This window comes from Parasteatoda tepidariorum, chromosome 6 (assembly GCF_043381705.1).
Source record: "Parasteatoda tepidariorum isolate YZ-2023 chromosome 6, CAS_Ptep_4.0, whole genome shotgun sequence".
Classification (NCBI taxonomy): Eukaryota; Metazoa; Arthropoda; class Arachnida; order Araneae; family Theridiidae; genus Parasteatoda; species Parasteatoda tepidariorum.
The window spans coordinates 21100805-21122294 of NC_092209.1; the positions used below are offsets into that span (position 1 = coordinate 21100805).

A 21490-nucleotide genomic window follows, 5' to 3' on the forward strand; every position below is an offset into this window, starting at 1 on the left:
ATACTTTTTACGATGTTGAAAATCTTTATCACGCTCAAGATAACAATTCGTAATAAACTATAATCAGTTTTTATTTATTAAATAATACTCTAACTTTATGTAATATATATAACTTTTTTTTTGGTAAGCATTGATTGCTTAATATTACGAAGTCAAAAGAGAACTGTTTCATGCATTTGTATGCATGCTCTATTTAAGTATTGTGTCACAGCACTTTAATAATACATGGAAGAAAAAACAGACTTGGAAATTTTAGGATTTGACATTTTAGGAAGTAATGCCCATACACAGATAGTGTCTGCTACTCACCATATTAGCATTAAAATTCTATATCTATTGACACACATTTTTTGTTTTAGCATTAATATATTATGGTAAACAATCTTTTTTACATGCCTTGCTGGGTATGTTATTTTCAACAGAATATAGACATGAACCGCTCGCCACTCGCCACATGGTTATTCAACAAAAAAAGTGGCGACTGAAATTAAGTTAGCAACCGGCTACATCGTTTTTTTTTTTTTTTTATTATTTTTTTAAGAATTTTTTACTTTGAAGATCGTTTAATGATAAAAGTACATAAATGCCGAAAGACTAGAAAATCGAATTTTCATTAAAATGTCAGATGCTTCCATTCAAAATTTTGATCTTTCAGAATCCTTCAATTTATTGTGGAAAGATTCATGTGAAAGGAGAGTTATTTAACAATTCAAATATTTCAAAGTTATAATGTATGCATTCAATTCATTTTGCCTGCAAAATTATTTTTAAATAAAATTCTTTAAAGTCAGTATGTTTAACTCAATTTAGTCATATATTTATATAATTTTTATTGTTGAGTTAAAAGTGTTGAATTGAGAGTGTTTAAAGTCGCAGATAATTTCTAATATGAGTTTTTTTTAAAAAATATAATCTCATCCAAGGAAATAAAAAGTTTGCAAAAAGTGCTTATTAAATGCAAAGTTCCTATCGATATCAGTCACTAACTAATTAGGCTTGATCAAAAAATGGCTATTAAATTATTAGAGTGTATCAAAAACCGGCTACTAACTGAAAATTTACATTTTCAGGTCTAACAGAATACATGCCGAGTGAAACTTTTAAATTCTAACTTCTTTTTTAATGCACGTTAAAGGAAATACATGAATGTAATTACTATTGATCTGTAGACATTGCATAACTATATAACCTATAGTCTTATTTTAACTTCAAGGATCTGAATTTTTTAGTATTATTAATAAATTATTAACTATAAGCTGCATTTTTGCACGATTTGATTTAGGATGTTTAACAATTCATTTAAAGAAACTTATTCGAAGATAAAGCTTCATTTTTTCCAGAAAGTGTAAAAAAAAAAAGAAAGAAAAAAAAACAGCAAAAGAAAAAAACAAGTAGGACAAGTTGTATAAACAAACTTTACATTGCAATTTGAATTTTTCATGCAAGGTTATCGGGATATATTTGATGATTTAGAGAAATGATTTTTTGCGTGCTCATGAATCATGACAGAAATGCATAAGACCAAAAGAATTTTATAAAACTATTATCGGAATCAAAGTACACCTACCTGTTCTCAATATAATTGTTCAAATTGTTTATCAATAGTGCTTGGCAAAACTTTCTTAATTCTAAATTAATGAAATATGAGAGCATTATTTTTACTATTACAACGGAGATTTGTTTCTGAAAATACGAAAATTCTGTGATGAGTTGGAGGCTATGATCTATGATCTGGCTATGCCTTTATAAATTGGTAAAGGGAATAAATAATATTGAATAAATTAGCTTTGTTTATTAATTGATATTAAGTTAGTTAAATTTATTTTAATATTTAACAAATATAATAGATTTTTGTCGAAACTTGAGTTGCGTTTAATCTCATTTAATTGTTTACAAACCCGATAGGCCGTGTAAGGGTAAAAATACATGACCAATTGAAATTTTTGTCTCATTCGATAATCTTGGGCAATATATCTTTATAGTCCTGGTTGATTGAACCATATTGTTTATTCAATATAAGTTCTAATAATATAAAATCTGTACGTCCAATTTTTACTTTTTTGGAGAAAAAAAAACCCGTACATAAACAGATCTCTAACATTAAATGTATAAAATTACAATTTGTAAGTGCTGAAAATTGCATACTAAAGTCAAACTTACCCTGTTCTTTCCAGAAGTTCCGGCAAGCGCCAATTATTATTGTTTAATATTTATAATTTAATTAATCAAGATAAGAAGAAGTATCCACATTTAACATTGCTTATAAATACATAATTTCATAAAAATCTCCGAACAAATCACAAAAAACAACACAGATATAAAATGACGTAAAACACTTGGCTTCAAAACATACAAAAATCCATCAAGTAGTAGCCAATCATAACAATCCCTTGACCTTAAGACACTTTTATACAGCAACGTTAGATTGTGGCTACTTCTCTTACCATGTCGACAAATTTCTTCCTATACTAAAAGACGGTAGAGCATCCCATGGAAATCAACAAGAAAAAAAAACGCAGTGGGGATATATTTTTAAACGTCTTTGCGGTGTGTCTGTGCTGGAAGATTTTGGAGGATATACTTAGATTGGCGTCTTTTCAAAAAAAAGGCTCGACTCGGTGCAATGAAAAACCCCTACAGAAAGGCTGGAGTTATATTTTGTGAATCATCTTTTTGTTATACTGGTGGAATAAAAACAATCTTACTTTAAGAAAAGGTTGCTAACTAGAAGGTTATTCTCCCTTTTTTGTCTCTTAGTTTTGTTGTCGCTTGATTATTCTATGAAGCAAAAACGTCATAATTTGAAATCCTGTGAATTTTTTTTTCCTGTTTAAGTAATAGTATTTCAGTTACAAGTTGCACAAATAATTAACCTAATGTCAATAAACTTTTTATTTTGGGCAAAGTTCAAATTGCACTTTCAAGAAAACGGACATCTGCGTTTGACAAAACGGACTTGGCAAAAGAATGGACATCGCTTAAAATGCGCGTTTGAAAAAATTGATAGAGCTCAAAATGCGTAACTAAGAAAACAGACATTATAACTTAACATACAAGTTTAAGGAAATGAACGTAGCCCAATATGTTTGCTTAATGAAAGGGACATTTCCTGGTTCAGGTCAAAATTACGATATATGGATGAATAAATGGTTCCTTCCAGTAAAACGGGTTGTGACGTGTGTGTAGCTGAAGTCCATAGATGCTTGAAAGTAGATGACGCCCCTGAAAAATAAGAAACGCACCCTCTGCCTTAAAATTCGCTTGGTTTCTTAACAGGCTTGCTGATATTGACATTTGACATTAGTAACAACAACTACAACAAATGAAAGAGACATAGCTTATATGCGCCTTAGGAAAAAAAAACTATGCATCTCACAATGCGCAACGAAGAAAACAGACATTAGCTATAGCTTCAAATGCGCGTTTAGGGAAATCATAGCTTGTAAGCGTATTAAAAAAAAATGGTTATCTCAAAATGCGTTTCAAAGAAAATACACGTAAATTAAAACGCGTGTTTGAAAAAAATGGACATAGCTAAAAATGCGTGTTAAAGTTGAGGTCTATTATTTTAGCTAGTATGCGTATTAGAAGAAAATTTTTTGAGATCAAAATACAGAAAAAAATATGCTTCTAAAAATTCCTATACTAAAGATACCTAATTTTTTTTTTTTTTTTTTTTGAAGAAAAGATGGACATAACATATGAAATGCGCTATAAAGTTAGTTTCAAGTGATATATTTATAAGTTTCGTCCATTTTCTATACATGCACGAGGCGCTCTGAGTAAATTCTTTCCAAACAACTATTTATCAAACTGTGTTGATTTATGAACACTTCGTCTGAATAAAGTTTTCATGCATTTCAAGCAATATCTAGTTTCTTAAACGTTCATTTCAAGCTGTGCCTAAATTTAAATGTTCTCCGACGATACAATAAGCATAATATTGTTTTTAAAAACAGTTATTAAATATTTTTTATAATATTTATAATGAAAATGTTCATTAGTTGACTCAACATAAACGTGTTTATGAGTTATCATAAGGACCTGTAACCATAATTTTTTGTCTATATAATTATTATTTTTTTAAAGCGAATTATGGAAGCATTCTTTAATGATAAACAAAACGTTTTATTGAAAACAAATATGTGCGAGGATATTTTAAAAATATCATATTAATCAAGATAATTTTAAAAATATGTTTGTCGGATGTATTAAATTAAATTTTAAAACAATTTTTGAAACAAAAATTAGTTGTATATAATTTTGTGTTGTATAATTTAATTGTATATAACTTTCAAATTTTAACCCTTCGACGCAGAAAAGACTCTGGTATCTCTTTTATATTTTTCTTGACGCTTTAATTACAAGCAAAAATATATTTCGGAATTTTTTAATTATAAAAAACAATCAAATATTTACAAAAAAAATCTATTAAATTGTCGGGATTGCATTTGTACAAAAAGATAAAATCCAAAAAAAGTATTTTTTTTATTCATATTTAAAAATGTATCAATAATTGATTTAGTAAACTAAATAAATTTTAATGATGAATAACTGTTTCTCTTAGATCTAAATAACTGCAAATAAGTGCTAATTTGAGAAATTATTGCTTGAAAGTTTTTACCTTTAATGCTGTAAAAGACTCCGTTGTTTCAAGCTGTATTTCATAACCATAACTTATTAAAATGCTAAATACAATATGTTCTTATTTATTTTAAAATAAATTAATGCAAAATAATGAAAAGAAATTAAAAACATGTTTAATAAAAATTCTGCATCAAAGAGTTCTCATTTTAAGCAATATCTAAATTAAAATGTTGTCTAACGATCTGATAATATGTTTGATATTTTTTTAAAAGCCTTTATTAGAAATGAATATATTTTTTTTTAAATAAAATTTATAGTAAAATAAAAGTTAAAAGCTAACTCTACATAATCATAGTTATCAGCTATCAGAAGAACCGATAATGCAAATTTGCTTCTTTTTTGAAATTAGTTTAGAAAATTATTTATACATTCTTTAATTGTAAAAAAAAAACGTTTCATTGAAAACAAATATGTATGGTGATAATGTTGAAAATATAAAATTTATTTTGATATTTTTAAAAATGTGTTTGTTGGAGGAATTAAATTAAATTTTAAATAATATTTCCAACGAAAACTAAAACAATTAGATATAATTTTGTTTTGACTCTCTGATTTTAAGCTGAACTTTCGAAAATTAATTTGTTATTGATGCTGTATTATCATGTTCCGATCGTAATAAATCTTAAGAAAATAAAAACTTAAGACATTAAAGTAAGTATCGATCCAGTGCTGCCATCTGCAGAGCTTAAATGATACGATCTTCAATTTTAAATTAAACGTAAATTGGTAGCATATTAATGTTTAGACTATACAGTAATGTAGATAGCGGGTGACAGGAAATATATGTTCCAGGGGGACAACCTTAAAGGTGCACAGAATTTATGAAAAATAATTTAAAGATAAATTCTAGAGTAAAATACTTTTCTCTTTCAAATTACCCTTGTTTCATTTGCTGATTGAAAGCTCCATAACTTCTTTAAAATTTTATTCGATTTATCTAAAATTGATCGAGATGTCTATTAATATTATAGTTTGTTTCGGACGTAGGTTTTTATTATTATTGTTTTTATAATTTTCACAAATTGGAGTTTTGTTTAGTGAAAAATATCTTTTCAAAAACGCTTATTTTTCAGTAGGAACAATAAATGCAATTTTAAGCATCCAAGTGTAATGGAAATTACTTTGTAACATACACTGTTACTTTTAAACCGAATCGAACGAAAATTTATGAAGTTACTTAAAAACCATTACGTAAAGTTGCAAAATCTTATTCTAATTGAAATTTGTAAAAAATAAATTGAATGTAATAGATTTAAGTTTTAAAGTGATTCCAATAAGTTCCCGTACAATCTTGAAAGGGGTCGCAAAGACTGAGTTTATCCCAGGGCGGCATAACTTAAATTATTTATGAAATAGAAATTAAAGTTAGGGAATCAGAAGCGTAAGTTATCTTGCACAGTTCTACTGAATGCAAGAAAAGCTTGTTTTAATCTGCATTATTTAATCTTAATTATTTATTTTTCGAAATAATATCGAACAAAAAAAATTTAAAGGTATTGATTGGTTACAAGAAAAAATTGCTTTCAAACAACACTGCACTGAGAAAGATGCCATTAAGAAAAAATATCGAGATTCCTGTTAATAGAAATACAATTGCATACCTGCCAACTCTTCCGGATTTTTCGGAAGATTTTATTTTCATATTTAAGGTGGTAGCAATACTCAGGTTATTCCAATTAACTTTTTGAATTATAATGATAATTATAAATGAGTTTGACCACCACTAAATATAAATAATTATAATAAATATATCAAAGCATAATAATCCAAGAGCAAGCGAATTTCAACGGAATCAAAATATAAATATATTTTTGAGTTAGATTGTTTTTCGTTTATTGTGTTACAACCACTCTGAAAATCCATTCTCGGAAAGAGTGAAAATTGGCAGGTATGCAATTGTATCAAAAGAAGAACTATTAACTTATTTCTGACCATTGACGAGAGATATAAAAGTGGGCTAGATAAGAATAATTTAATATTTATTAATGGTGACTACCACTTTAATTTTAAACTTTTTTATTTTATTACTTTCAGCTTGTGTTCCAAAAAATCATACCCTCCAACTGCTACGGAATTTCCGTAGTTTCAGAAATCTTCTTTTCAGACGGTAGCAAAATTAATGTCTTAATATTTAAAAAAAATTAATTTTAGCGTAACTTGTCCACTATTACTTATAAAAGTGCAGGCCATATGGCTAGATTCTTAAGTTCTGATAAGAGTTTTATGAGATATCCATTTGCTTTGAAAATTTCTACTTTGGTTCGCTACCACTAGAAAGAATTATTTTCAAAATCTTCTTAAGTTGGAGGGTATGCAAAAAATTATTAATTGGGCGCACTTTCATTTGTTAAAAGGCACCAAATAATTCAGCTAGCATGGCTTATATACCAGTGAATCGATGTTTAAGTTTCGTAGTGGTAGTTCGCCACAAGCTCTTGCAACAGAAGTAAATTTAACTCGCTTTAGCTCATGCTAAAGAGACGAGAAAAGTAGTAATGCCACAGCTAGTTTTACTACCACTTTAAGTATATATTTTTTAAAACTTAAAATACAGAAAAACTGGCAGCTGCGTGATATGCTGATTACATTAATTATTAACATATGATAGAAAACTCCAAATTCTTTGAGTAAATAATAAACGCACTTAAACTACCACTTTTTCCTTTTTATGAAAAAAAGATATTGCTTATTTTAAGGAATATATTTATCTGGTATCGTTGCTTTTGAAATTTAAGTAAAAAAATAAAGTCTTAATGCCGAGGAAACACGAACAATTTCTGAAAAATTAGCTAATTTTTCCACATAAAAGATAAAATAAAGGATTTACAAAGATGCAAAATCATTGGAAGACGACAGAAAAGGTAAATCCGCATTATGATGAAACAGAAAAGATAAATCCACACCCTCCCATTAAACCCATCTGCCGACCATGCCCACTCTTTTATTTTAGGGTCCTTGACCCCACCCTTGAAAGGGGATTTTCAGAACACGAACACTGTCTCCTGACACTTCTTAGAAGAAATTCACATTCGTGATAGACTAGAAGATCGATAGACGCTTGTGTCAATCACTTAAAAAATCCTTTATTCTTAGCGATTTAGTAGATTCCGGAAATCATGTTCTGTTTGGATTTATTACCAGGAATGTTCCATTAGTTCCTGAAAAAGAACTTTTTCGATTATGAGTAGATGATGGGTTTTTGATGGATAAGATTTCAAGAATAATTACTTAGGATAATTTTGTGACTAAGAAATGTAAATGCACTTTTCTGACAGATTTGAGTGTTGTTACATTTTGTTCTTTATTTCATAATGACCAACATTTACACTTTCTTGGAAAGATTTTATAACACTGTAGATGAGAAAAGCAATTAAAGTACAGTTATAAAAGGAAAAGTTAGTTCTATTTTTTTTTAAATAATTAACTAGTAAAATAAAATAAATAAATAATAAAACATCAGCATTCAGAAAAATCACCGGATGATTATCATCTCTCTTATAAATATATTTAGATATGTATATTTAAATGTTAATGGGGATTGTTTCGTGAATATATTTGTACGTATGTTCAGTTTTGTTTAACACTAGATAGCCAAGGACTGCTTTTTAATTTCAATTAGAAAAACAATGATGTATATAATGGCACAATTTCTTAGAATTTTATGACTTTTTGTTGAACAAATATTTTTTTTATTGTTGATATTTACTAATAACTTGTTATATAACTGTAGGTAATATAAAAAAATTAATTTTAAACAATTTTTTTTACACATTAGTTATTCTTTCACAATCCCAGTCATTTTGACTGCTTTTGGGTAATATAGGTATATACTAAGTTTCAGTCTTTCTAGTGTTAACCCTTTGGCGGTTATGAACGAGTTCAGCTCGCAATCGAATCGTACCTCATAATGCGCACAAACGAGTTCCGCTCGGGAGCAAGATTTTGACCGTAATGGTTAGTAACGAGCACTACTCGCGTAGTGAAATTTTTCCCCAATGCGCGCTGATGAGCTGAGCTCGTTCGCCATTATTATTCTGCATTGACTATGTTGAAAACGAAAAGTACGTTAAAACTGTTATTTATGTACTACGAATACTTTAAGACATTTTTAAAACGCATGAGGCGAGCTATCTACCACATCCAGAGATGCCAACTTGCTCCGCTTTGTAAAATAGTATTTCCTAGTGATAGCGAAAGTCAAGTTACTTTCAGTTTAGTATTTTTCCTTATAAGTAATTTTTTCACCACTAAATATCAAAAACTATAAGTAACATATGAAATGCAACGTTAAAGCAACAATATACTGGTTACTCAATTAAAAAGTAGGCGTAATTGTCATCTCCAACGAAATTTACTACATAATTTGCTACTTTTTTATTATAACAATTCCAGAAGACGGAGCTGTTGGCATCACCAGAGAAGGGTGACATTTTCGGAAGAACGGAGGTGGAAAACAGATGCCACTTTCGACTACTGTTTCATACCTGCCAACTTTTCATCCTTTCGAGGATGCTTTTCCCAAGTGGTAGTAAAATGTAATTTAAATTACAATTTTAGGCAGTAACATACGCTATATTTTGAAAAAGCTTAGAGTGCTAAGAAAGTAATGCATTTTAATATACATGCTTAATTTTTTTAAAATTAGTGGTGGTCAAAAAAGATTATAAATTAAGTTTATAAATGCAAGGAATGTATAGAAAGCAAACATTTTACTACCACTTTAAATACAGAAATAAAATTTTACGCCAAATGCGTAAAAGTTCGCAGGTCTGCTGTTTGCACGTAATACTGTGCGAATTAATGAAACGAAAACTGCTCATTTCCCTGACCGTCAAAGGGTTAAAGAGCTCACTCCAAGATTCGTACGCCGCTGGAAAATAATAATAATTGGTATGAAATTCATTTCGAAAAAGCTGTAAATTCCTTAGAATTAACTGCTTTTTTTCGAATAACAATAAGCTTGTTTAATGATTAATAATTAGCACCGCTTTCAAAAATATATATTTACTTAGAAAAATAAAATGTTCTGGTAGCTATAAATCTAATAATATATAAAGTTATGTTAATTTATTACTACTTTTAAATGAGTGTGTATGAAGCCTGGTGTCATGCCTTGCGTCTGGTTAAATCAACGTTATTAAAAAAAGTGGTAAAAGTAGTGGTGGAGTGTTTCAACATTACGGTTTATTTTGCTAAAGCAAAATAGTTCTGTCTGCCATCATACATAAATATTTACATTTGGATTTAAAATCAGACTACAGTGCTTATTTAAAGCTAAATTGGTGTAATCAAATATCCACTTGGTATAAACGAATATGAATTACCAATTTTTTACTCAGATGGGAATTTTTTTTTATGTACCACTTTTTGCGTCTAAACATTAATTGGTTGAGATGAAGAGTTGTAGCCTGGGTAGATGAACTAACTGGTAGTAAAACAATTCTTCCACCGCGATTTCTCTAAGTTGTAAAATATCTATAACTTTCTAGGAAATTTAAGAAGATATTACATAGATATAAGATGATGAACATTGACGTTATCATTGTTACCATCCGAAAAATAGTGAATTATATTTTGTATATCACTTCATACACAAGCAAATATTTTAGCTTTCACTTTAGTTTTTAGCACCATACCTGCCAACTCTTCCGGATTTTCCGGAAGATTTTATTTTTATATTTAAANATGTGTTTTGGAAAAACTATTTTGTGAACCACTATTCTTACAAAAATTAAGCACATATATTAATATGCGTTACTATCATGGTTGTCAACTTAAAATTTCCCAAATACAACATATTTGCTTGCTTAAAATTGAAGCTTTAATTCCATTTTAATACCACTGGGATAAATGATAATAGAAAGGATTAAAAGTTGGCAGGCATGTAACACGTTGAATGCCACGCTAATTTCACTTGGCTTGCCCGTCTGGCCAAACGGTAAACAACTACAAACAAAATTGGCAAAATTGACAGAATTTCCTAGTTTTTTAAATGGTTTGGCATGGCATAACTGAATAAAATGATGGGTTATCTAAACCTACGAATTGCTTAGAAATAGTGGTCGATAAAAATCTACTAAATTGAATTTATTAAACCAAGAATCACAATTGACAAACTATCACTTGAAAATATTTATTTGCTGTCCGGAGCAAGTTTGCATCTCTGTGTATATAAATAAAACTATTTTTGTGTGTTCTATATTACATTAATTTCTTCAAACCATTTTAGTAACGATAATAATATAATACAAAACAAAAAAATATTTACTCGAATTATGTGTAATCTTTGCTTCACCGGTTACCGATGACCCCCGTGGCGCTACGAACTGACTCAATTCCGGTCACCGGTGACCCCCATGGCTTTCAACGTGTTAAAAGTTTCACCTATCATGAACTTTTCTTATGATAATATCAGTAATATAAGTTGTGTTAGACACGTATATTTTCTACACCTGAAAACAATCTAGTAAAGTTGCAGTTTTACTACTAATTTTTTTCCCTCTCATTATTTAACACGTTCACTCCGGGATGACCCTTTGGTGGGTCACGCTAGATTTTCTCATTTCGGCAGCGCACCGGAGTAAAAACTGGTAACAATAAATGACATTTTTTATTTTTTTTCCGGGAATAATGAAAATCTATAACTACCAATTGTTTTTAACGGATGCAATTTTTATATTGAATTACTTCTTCGCCGTGATAAATTTCCCTACAGTGAATAGTTACTGTTGAGAATATAGAAATAGTTCTTCTACCAGTATTTTCACTTTTTCTGGCGTAAACGTGTTAAAAATAATATATTCTTAAGTGAAGTGAGTTTTTAATGAATTAAGAAAAACGTCTTTTGAAATAGACAACAATCTACTGCAATATCCTGTTTTGATAGTGGTCGCATGGTCCCTATAAAATTAAAATAGTGGTAGGAAAATTATGATCATTTTCGCATATTTCATAGTAAACGAAGTATTTGAACTAACAAGTCATTAATTCGAACAAGTCACAATTTGAACAAACAATATTTAGTTCTAAAACTGCATACTGTGTTATCATTAATTTAAGGTGAAATGCATATATTCTTTTATTACCTTTATTACATTATTTATTATTTTACCGCCTTTTTTATTATTTTATTTAATACATTATTATTTTATTTCCTTTTATTACCTTTAAATAGAACTAAAACTTTTGTTTGTAAGCTAAAATTAAATTGGTAGCAAAACTTTATATCTTTGTACACTGTAAAAATATCTTGTATAAATTTGTTAGAAATTGCTTTACAGATTACTCATCAGTTACTATAAAATCACCTGTAACCTAATCTACACAAATATTGCTTTGATTGATGAAGAAACTTCATTGGCTTCAAAAGTATGCAGATAGAAATAAAATTCGATACGTTTTAAGTGCTTGAAAGTAGGCACCCATTCTCAAGACCTATTAGATCGAATAAGAAAAAGCAAAAGTGTTTAGTTACTAAACCAAACTAACAACTCAAATCACTTTTGTTTCTTCTCATACACTCCTCGCAAATCCTGAGAATAAATAAGTATATTTCAGTGCTAGAAAAATATCGACATTTATTTTCATTTGCATTTTTTGAAGCCAATGAAGTTTTTGAATCAAGTAATATATTACCGCTTCTGTTTCTTTGGGTTATTTGTTTAACAGCTCCTGCATAGTTTATTACAAGAGAAATTGCTGCAAAGCTTACAGCGCCATCTAAAATTTTAGGGCTTCTTTAATTAAACTTCAATTTACATTTCAGAAAGACGAAAGGATTTTCTGCATGGGGTTCGCAGCATTTAATCACAGAAGAAGCCTCCCTTGTCGAATGGTGCATAACGCTCTGTAGAGTGGTGGTAGCAAGTTCGAATCCCATCGCAGCTCTGAACGTATCATCGCGCTGTTTTTTTTCTGAATCATGCTATTTGTTCTTCTAGTTGGCAAATGTTTATAAGCCTTAATTATGTAATTGAGAACAACATAAGACAGCATATGTATGCTTTTAGAATGAACTTTATTTACGTCTTACTAGAACTGCACAATAGGCTATTGTCGGTGGTCTGGGAAACATCCATGAGGATAATCCGAAGACATGCCATCACATTTTTGATCCTCTGCAAATGAGATGACTCCCCTGCTTTGGTATCCCGACGACCTGCGTGAGAAGTCGAGCACTTTACGGTTGGACAGTTTAACGAAGACGGATATCGCTCACCCTCAATCCCTATGCAGGCTGATCAAAGTGATCACCTATCCGCTTACTGACCGAAGCCAATGATGCTTGACTTCGGTGTTCTACTCGGAATCGTGTATTTACGATCAGTACTGGTATGATCTTATACTGGGTCCCAGTATATTTTCGTTCCCAATATTTGATCCTGGATTTTCCTAGTCTTCTGAATTGGGTTCAAAATTACATGGCTTCGGAGTTGAACAGTGAAACCGTAAACCGAAAATTGGGTCTGCTGTTTCACGATGGTTATAAAACGAAATAATTTGACAATCTATCACTTTAGTTTTCTAAAGAAAATATTTCAAATTAATAGTTTCAGTTCGAAATTATATTGTCATCTTCAATGGTCTCTCCGATATGACTAATGCATCAATCCAAAGTATTTTTGTTTGAGATCTGTCCCCACCATGCTCAAAACTATTTGAGTTCCTTTAACCTATAATACCAACACAAAGATCACAATTCAAGATGGACGGTTAGCGCCCTCTGGAGCCCCAGTTATTAAAGTCACAGTTCAAATAATATTGTTAATATATTAGTTTAAAACGAACGTTCTTGTTGAAAAATTTTAAAAAGAGAAATATTTAAGTAACCAATTATTGTCTTTTAGAAAAAAGTACTCAATATTACAAGATTTTTGTTGGTAAAGCCTAGAGCCCCTGAATTAGACAGGCCGACTTATCATTTATCGACTTATCATTTATTAGACAGGCCGACTTATCATTGTTGGAGCAAAGAGCTAACATAGGCACAGCGAATAAATATTTTCAAGTGGTAGTTTATTAATTGTAATTCTTGGTTTAATAAGTTCGATTTAGTAGATTTTAATCCACCACTATTTCTAAACAATGCGTAGACTTATAGAATTCACCACTTTATAGTACTTATAACATGCTTTACATTTTTAAAAGCAAGCAAATATTGTCAANGAAAAACCTGATAATGCTCACTCTGGTTATTGTTTCCGTTTTTAAAAGCGCTATATTTTGAGCCACCTGAGCTAGATTTGGCATGTGACATTTTTAGCAGCACTCATTGGTCGATTTTCTAACGTTGCCATTCGGGGAGTTGTAATGAGGCTTTTTTTGGTGACGTGTAAGATAAATATATATATAGATATTAGTTTAAAACGAACGTTCTTGTTGAAAAATTTTAAAAAGAGAAATATTTAATTAACCAGTTATTGTCTCTTTGAAAAAAGTACTCGACGTTACAAGATTTTTGTTGGTTAAGCCTGTATTTCGAAGGCTCCGTCGTTATATGAAATGATGTTTATACAATGTTGGGTGTTTGCAACTGTCACACATGATTGCTAGGTCAGGTTTAGCCTATCTATAGCCAGCACTTACTAAGCTCATTTTGAAAATGGCACACAACTTCAATATAGAGATAAGGCACAGTTTTGAAGAAATGATAAGCGTTTGTGGTCTCATTTTTTAATATGTAAAAACTTACGCCAATGCTACATTAACTGGACTCTTAAAAAATTGCAAAAATAGAGATTCTGATAATTTTCATCTAGGTGGAAAAAATGTCGCCAAATTGACGATTTTTAAAAAAGTTATTTGTCTGTTCCTAAATCCAGATAATTCTTCGCAGCGATGATTATATGGTTTGAATAAATCGCAATGCGCCAAGTGTAAGGCACTTAAACTATGACCTTTTTATTTTCCGTGGTGACAGAGCTTCGGAAAACACAGTTAATGGGTTAAAAAAAAGGACTTTTATGCCGCGTTAAAGGATTATTTGAGAGTAAAGGTGAATAAAATTAGAAACATTCTCTAGCACATTTCTTTCAATGTATTAATAATAATGAATGCCTATAAAATTTTCGTTAAAATAACATATAAAAGTTTGCAGCACTTTTTACTTTTTGGAGCATGCATCATCACTTTGTTACTTAATATGAAATCGTTGTGTAAAGGAACATGAAAGCTGTTTTTCCCCCTCATTGAATCAGTGTTTTTTTCTGTTACCTTTTAATGTTATATTTAGCTCACAATAAAGTCCAAAATAAAATCAACGTAATTATTCTGTAATACAAAGTTACACATCTTTCCATTTTATGTATGACTTCTTCTTCGTCTGGTATAAAAATGTAAAAACTTTATCCTAGATACGGCGAAGTACATGCGCAAACAAATGCAATGTAGTTTTTTTTTAAAAGTACAACAGTTCAAATAAGATTTGCAGAAATAATCAGAGGATGATGAAAATAATCGAAAGACTTCCTTATTTACTCTGTGCAAATAATTTTTCTTTTAGCCGCTAATGTTTTGCAAGATATTATACGACTAAGCTGCTTTGCACAATTATTTGAAAGATCACGTTTGAAGCTTTTGCAAATGACGTCATTTTTACACAGGCTAAGTTCTTTCAACCAAAATGAGAGTTGAAAGTTAATAACTTCTTAGTAGCTTTAATATCGGCAATTTTGAAAAGATTATATAGGATTGCAGAATTCATTAAAGAATGTTTTGTTAATTAAAGTAGTATTGGAAAAGCAAATCAACTTTTAATTTCCTCTCTTCATTTTGGTCGATGATTTGATTTTGCATGATCAAAAAGGATACTACACTAAAGGATAAGGAACCTCCAGGAAAAACCACCTCTATGTAGCGATCTCCTCTATTTTAGACTTCTTTTGGATGGCACGGAATTTTTTTTCCATAGACTTTGTGTAGATGGAAACCTTTAGGAGATATCATCAAAACCTTTTTCAGCGACAGGGCAAACTTCTGCACCAAGTGCGAAAATGGCTAAATGAGAAAACACGAAAAAAATATTAATAAAACAAATAAATAGATACAAATGTATTCAAAATAATTGTGTGAAGCGCTCTTTTTTAGAGCACTCTTTTCTTATTTTTGAATATTCGCTTTTCATACCGTTATTCAGAATGTTCTTTTTGACGATCTCTGAAGGAAATCTACAACCTCATATTGTTGTCAGAGCGCTCTAAAAACGATGCTATCAATCATTTATTTTTGGAGTTGAAAGTCAATAAAATAGAAAAAAAAGGTTGTTTTTGAAAAAAACTAAGCATCACAAACTAACAAATCTCTTCTTATTTTTTTAAAGCTAACTAATTTTTTTCACATAAAATTATATGCACACTTAAACAAAAAAAAAGTATAATTGTTTATTTATTTAAAATATTTCTCACATTTATGCAGGTAAATTTGTTTTTACACATAATTATATCAATAGGAATTATCTTTACTGACGCTAAATTTTATCCATCGATCCGGTTTTCATTACACCAACATAAGTGACAATTCCACAGCAAGAAAATAACTCAGACTAAGATTAAAATCATTTGCGAAAAATTTGCACCTTCGATAAAATATTTTGAAGTCAATGGAGGTAACCTTTTAGAACGACCAACCTCCATTAACGACCATTTCACTGTGGAACAGAGAGTGGTCGCTCCTGAAAGGTTTCACTGTATTTTTAAAAGCATCAACATACCTGCCAACTTTTAATCCCTTCCATTATGATTTTTCCCAGTGGTATTAAAATGGAATAAAAATTTCAATTTTAAGCAAAAAAATACGTTGTATTTGAGAAAGCTTAAGCTGCCTACCATAACTTGACTTGATGGGATGTTGAGCAAAGTACCTGCCCGCGGAGTGGGCATCTCACTTCTTCATCTAGCTGGGCCTACCATAATAGTAAGACTTACCTGCCAACTTCCATTATCATTTTTCCCAGTGGTATTAAAATGAAATTAAAACTTTAATTTTAGGCAAACTATTACGTTGTATTTGAGAAAACTTAAGTTGACATCCTAGTCCTAGTGTTCTGATTTTATTGGGCACCTGGGCCGCGAAGCGGCCCCTATCCCATTCATCTGGAATTTTATAACAGTTTTGGTTGAGCAATGATGTGAGCAGGCAATGGAGTTGCTTTTATGAATGTTTCAAGCTCTTTGCTTGAATAACTAAAAAAGAATCAAAAATAAATTGAGCAGCTTGCTCTAAACTGTGTTTGTTTGATTTTGGAGTTGTTCAGAATTGTATCAGCATGAGTAAACGTTATTTTCAGAAAAGTTGATGAAATTATTTGTTTTGATAGTTATGATATGAGGCGTCGGAGGTGAAATGTGCAGCTATTGGTCTGTAGTTTTTATCTTTGATATAATTTTCAAATTTAAAGATTTCATTAAAATTTGCTGTTTTACATTCTATGGCTTTATCGAAAAAATCTGCGTTTAGCTTGTATATATGCTGTGATAGAGTTGGTATTTTGAGGTCTGCATGTATATTGGTATTCCGGATGAACCATCTTGCACAGGTTATTTTTCTAAGGATCTTGTTTTGGCATTGGTTTAATTTCTTCAGTAGATGTTGAGGTATCGTTGTCCAGGCAGGTGAGGCATAGGTAAGTATTGGGCGGATCATTGCTGTATATAGTAGCTTCTTTAGTTTAAGTGACATATTCTGATTATATATTAATGGTTGTATGGCTATTATTGCTGCATTTGCTTTATCTATTGTGCTTTTGATGTGATCATTCCAGGTGAGTTTGCTATTGATTATAAGGCCAAGATAATTTGCTTTTTTAACTATTGGTATTGGTATGTTGAACATTTTTGGTTGAAGTTGTGGAAGTATTTTAATTCTTCTTTTTTGTATAATTAATATTTGTGATTTTCCAGCATTTACTGCAGTTTTCCATTTTAAGCACCAGTACTTAAGTTGACATAGTAAAGCATATTAAATATATGTGCTTAATTTTTGTAAGAATAGTGGTGATCAAAATCATTTAAAAATTAAGTTTATAAAAGAAAAAATAGTATATATTTTCTACCACTTTAAATATGAAAATATAATCTTTTGGAAAATCTGGAAGAGTTGGCAGGTATGGCAACACATATCCATATGTTTAATTTTCTTATGAATAGTGGTGATGAAAATCATTTAAAAATTTAGTTTATAAAACAAAAAATAGTATATATTTACTACCACTTTAAATATAAAAATTAATTTTTACGCCAAATGCGTAAAAGTTGGCAGATATGTATCAAGCATTATCTTTAAAATTTCCTCAACTGTTTTGCCATGGTAAAATCTTCGAAAACATTTTCGACTAAAAGAAAGTTTATTGACATAGAGTTAATATAGAAATGTTCGTATTATTTCGATCAATAGTTGTATTAAATTCCCAATAAATACTTATTCTTTCCTGTTCATTGTGCAGCATGATCCCTTAAGCCATTTACAATCTTAGTTATTTTTCTCATATGTCGTTTCTTGATTTATTTCTCTGAAATATTTGCTAGTATTTGTCCTTCCAGACGTTACTTTTTTTTTTATTTGTGTAAGAAACGGAACAAAAATTTCGCTAGTAGATGCTTGATTTATACTGGCCCTAGAGACTAACAAAAAATAAATAAAAGTTTATAAAATGTTTTATCTTGATTAAAGATTTATATCCTTTTGAAATACTCATTTATTTTTGAAGTTGTTACGAACAATATTTTTTTACTCCAAGCAACTTTTCTAATGTCTAAGTCACTATTACTATTTACATGAGTTCATACCAAATCTTAAACCCTTTATATATATATATTTAAAGGAAACATAAAATCTGTAAAACAAAAACGATATGTGTGCAAAACGTCACAAATAAGAAAAAAATGGTTGTTAGATTTCAAGCGTCATGGTTAGTTCATTATTTAAGCAGGGCACAAACTGTTCTTTAATATAAAAAAAAGTGATGACAATATTCATATGAAAAAGTCAAACATTTATTTCTATCAGGCTCCCAATTAAATAATAAAAACAATATAAACTGCGATTTTTTAACTTATGATTGTTTGGAAAAATTAAGAATAGTAGAGAACAAAATTTATAAAAATACACTTTATTTTTCAATTTTTGCTATCACTTTCAAAACTCTTTTTGGGACACTACAAGCCCTGATTTGAGCTATCGCTTCGAGTTTGGCAAAGTTAAAAATATTTTTTCAAAACAATAGTTGTTTACACTCGTGGCTTCATTCTCTAAGAAAACAAGATTGCTCCAAGGAGCTCCAAACAAAATTAGGAAGTCCTATCAGCTAATCAAGAAGTCCTATCAGTTAATCAGGAAGTTTAGTTAGTCAGAAAAAGTTCAGCTAATCAGGAAGTTCAGCTAATCAGGAAATTCAGCTAATCATCAGATTCCAAGTAAGATTGCATAGTCTGGAACGCTTTGATAAAAAATAGAAATAATACTGTTTAGGATGTAGCAAAATGGAATTCGAATAAAAAAACAGTGAAATTGTCTTATTAAGCTACAAATTCAGGGTTACAAAATTTTCTCTTCTACTTCAAACTAAATTCGACAACTAAAGTAAATTTATGTCTTATTCCTTTCGAGGAAGATCATTTCAATATGATAATCAGAAAGCTCTCAAAAGTTCTATAGCATAATTTCACTCTTGCAAACACGAAAGCAATTTAATTGAAACATAAAAAGTAATTTTTAGGATTTAATAGAATCAAATTCAATGTAAAATAAGAGAGAAATTGTCACAATAAGTCACATGAAATTGTCCCATTATTCAAAGTTTCAAAGACTTCTTTTCGCCATTTTCAAACTCATTTTGACAACTTAAAAAAATTCGATGAACATAGAGAATCAACCGTTTCTAAGCCTTTCTTTCCAACAAGAGAAAATCCATTACAATATGAAGCTTTACATTTCTATTCCAAAAAGGGCTTAAGTGGAAAGATAGGCTTGGGTTGACCCTCCGTCACAGACATGGATCATCTGTCATAGTTTTTTTTTTGTAGATTCTTGGGAAAAGTTGACATGGAAGAATAACGACTTCACTATTGATTTGCCCTCGTTACATATTTTGTACTTTTCCCTCGTTTCGAAATCGGTCTCTTGGATTTTTTTATTTATTTTTTGTAAATTTGGATGTGCATGAGTGACAATAAAATATTGTTTTCAAAACTTTGTGAAAGATTCTTTATATGGAGCTTAAATATTGGAAGTCCAAAGGTTTCATTTGATGCCGTATTTAGCTTTTAACTTATAAGCTTAGAATGAAAATCAAAAATTGAGCGGTGTTTAGCAAAATAATACAGGGATGCCAACTGTTCCTCTTTTGGAAAAGTTTCCGTAAATTGTTTGCAATTAAATAGTAAATCTTGTAGAATAAAGATGATTACGCCCTTCTAAATTACTTACCTTCTAAATTACTTACCCTTTCTAAAGCCGTGGTAAGTATACTTACCACCAATTTTTAATGTCCATATTAACTTTTCTACCACTTTTAATTTAGGTTTCCATTTGTTAATAACTTCAGTTTTCTTAGAGTGCGTTTGAATAAAACTGGCAACCATTTTTTAGTATCAGAAAACATATAAAAGTTATAAAATGTATAATTCCTTCTGAAGTTTATAGCATCTATAAAATTTATTTTATAAATAAAGAACATTAAAAGCAATTTAGTTCATAATAAGTCGTCTTAAATATACTTTTCACGAAAAAAATGGCATTAAAATTTAAATGAAATTTTTATAGGATAATTGAGTTCTTCTTTTCTTATAACAATTGCTATTCTTATATGAATTTCAATTCCAAAAAGTCTTTGATTTACCTTTTCTAGAAATGGATCACTAAAGGGTTAAAATTGTCACCACTATTTAATTGCAATTAAGTTGCATTTGATATGACACTTAGAATTTTTTATATGTAGCCAGAGATGCCAACTGCTCCGGACACGCCAAAATAATTCAAAAAATGGTAAACAACTACAAAGAAAATTTCGCAAATATTTGACTATTTTTGCTTGCTTTGTAAAATGTATAGCATGACATAAGTACTATAAAGTGGTTAATTATATAAGCCTACGATTTATTTAGAAATAGTGTTGGATAAAAATCTACTAAATTGAATTTATTAAACCAAGAATTACAATTGATAACCGGATGTCCGGAGCAAGTTGGCATCTCTGTGTAGCGGTGGAAATATTTCCTAGAAGGAAAAATATTTAACTAAAGATAACTAAAATTTCGTTACCACTAGAAAGTACTATTTTACAAATTGGCATTTCTAATTACATAGTACGCTGGTACAAAAATGTGATTGATTAACTAAGTAATGCAAGAAGTAGAAAAAAAAGTTGGGAAGAGAGAATTTAATTTCGAAAATTGGTAAAATTTTGTTTTGGACACATATCAAATATTTTAGACAGATCCAAGAAAGTATGTGGTAAACTTTGTGCTCTGCAGACTAAAGCAAAAAAAAAAAAAAAAAAAAAAAAAAAAAAAAAAAAAAACACAAATGAAAGTACATTGTGAGTTTGTGTCAATTATCGATATATTGGACACAATACAATGGACTATGCATTGTTAAAGAATGTAAGAATTAAAGTACATTGGACAAACTATAGTTTCACTTCTATGTACGGGAACCTTCCTTAGTGTCTAAACATCAAATGAATCTTTAACACGTAGAATGCCATGGGGTCACCGGTGACCGGCACTGAACAAAATTAGAAGTCAAAATTAGAAACACATAATTCGAGTAAATTTTTTTATATATATAATCGTTACAAAAATAGTTTGAAGAAGTTAATGCACTCAAAAATAGTTTTATTTATATACAC

At 29.8% G+C, this 21490-nt stretch overlaps 1 protein-coding gene across 1 annotated transcript in view; it reads right to left on the minus strand.

Moving 5' to 3' along the window:
* The window catches only part of LOC107437665 (E3 ubiquitin-protein ligase lubel), an 89845-nt gene extending 87275 nt beyond the window's left edge, over nt 1-2570 (minus strand). Inside the window, exon 1 of the mRNA XM_043048576.2 lies at nt 2161-2570. The gene's annotated coding sequence lies outside the window, so the exon portion shown is untranslated. The remainder of the gene's footprint in view (nt 1-2160) is intronic.
* Nucleotides 2571-21490: the final 18920 nt, after the last annotated feature.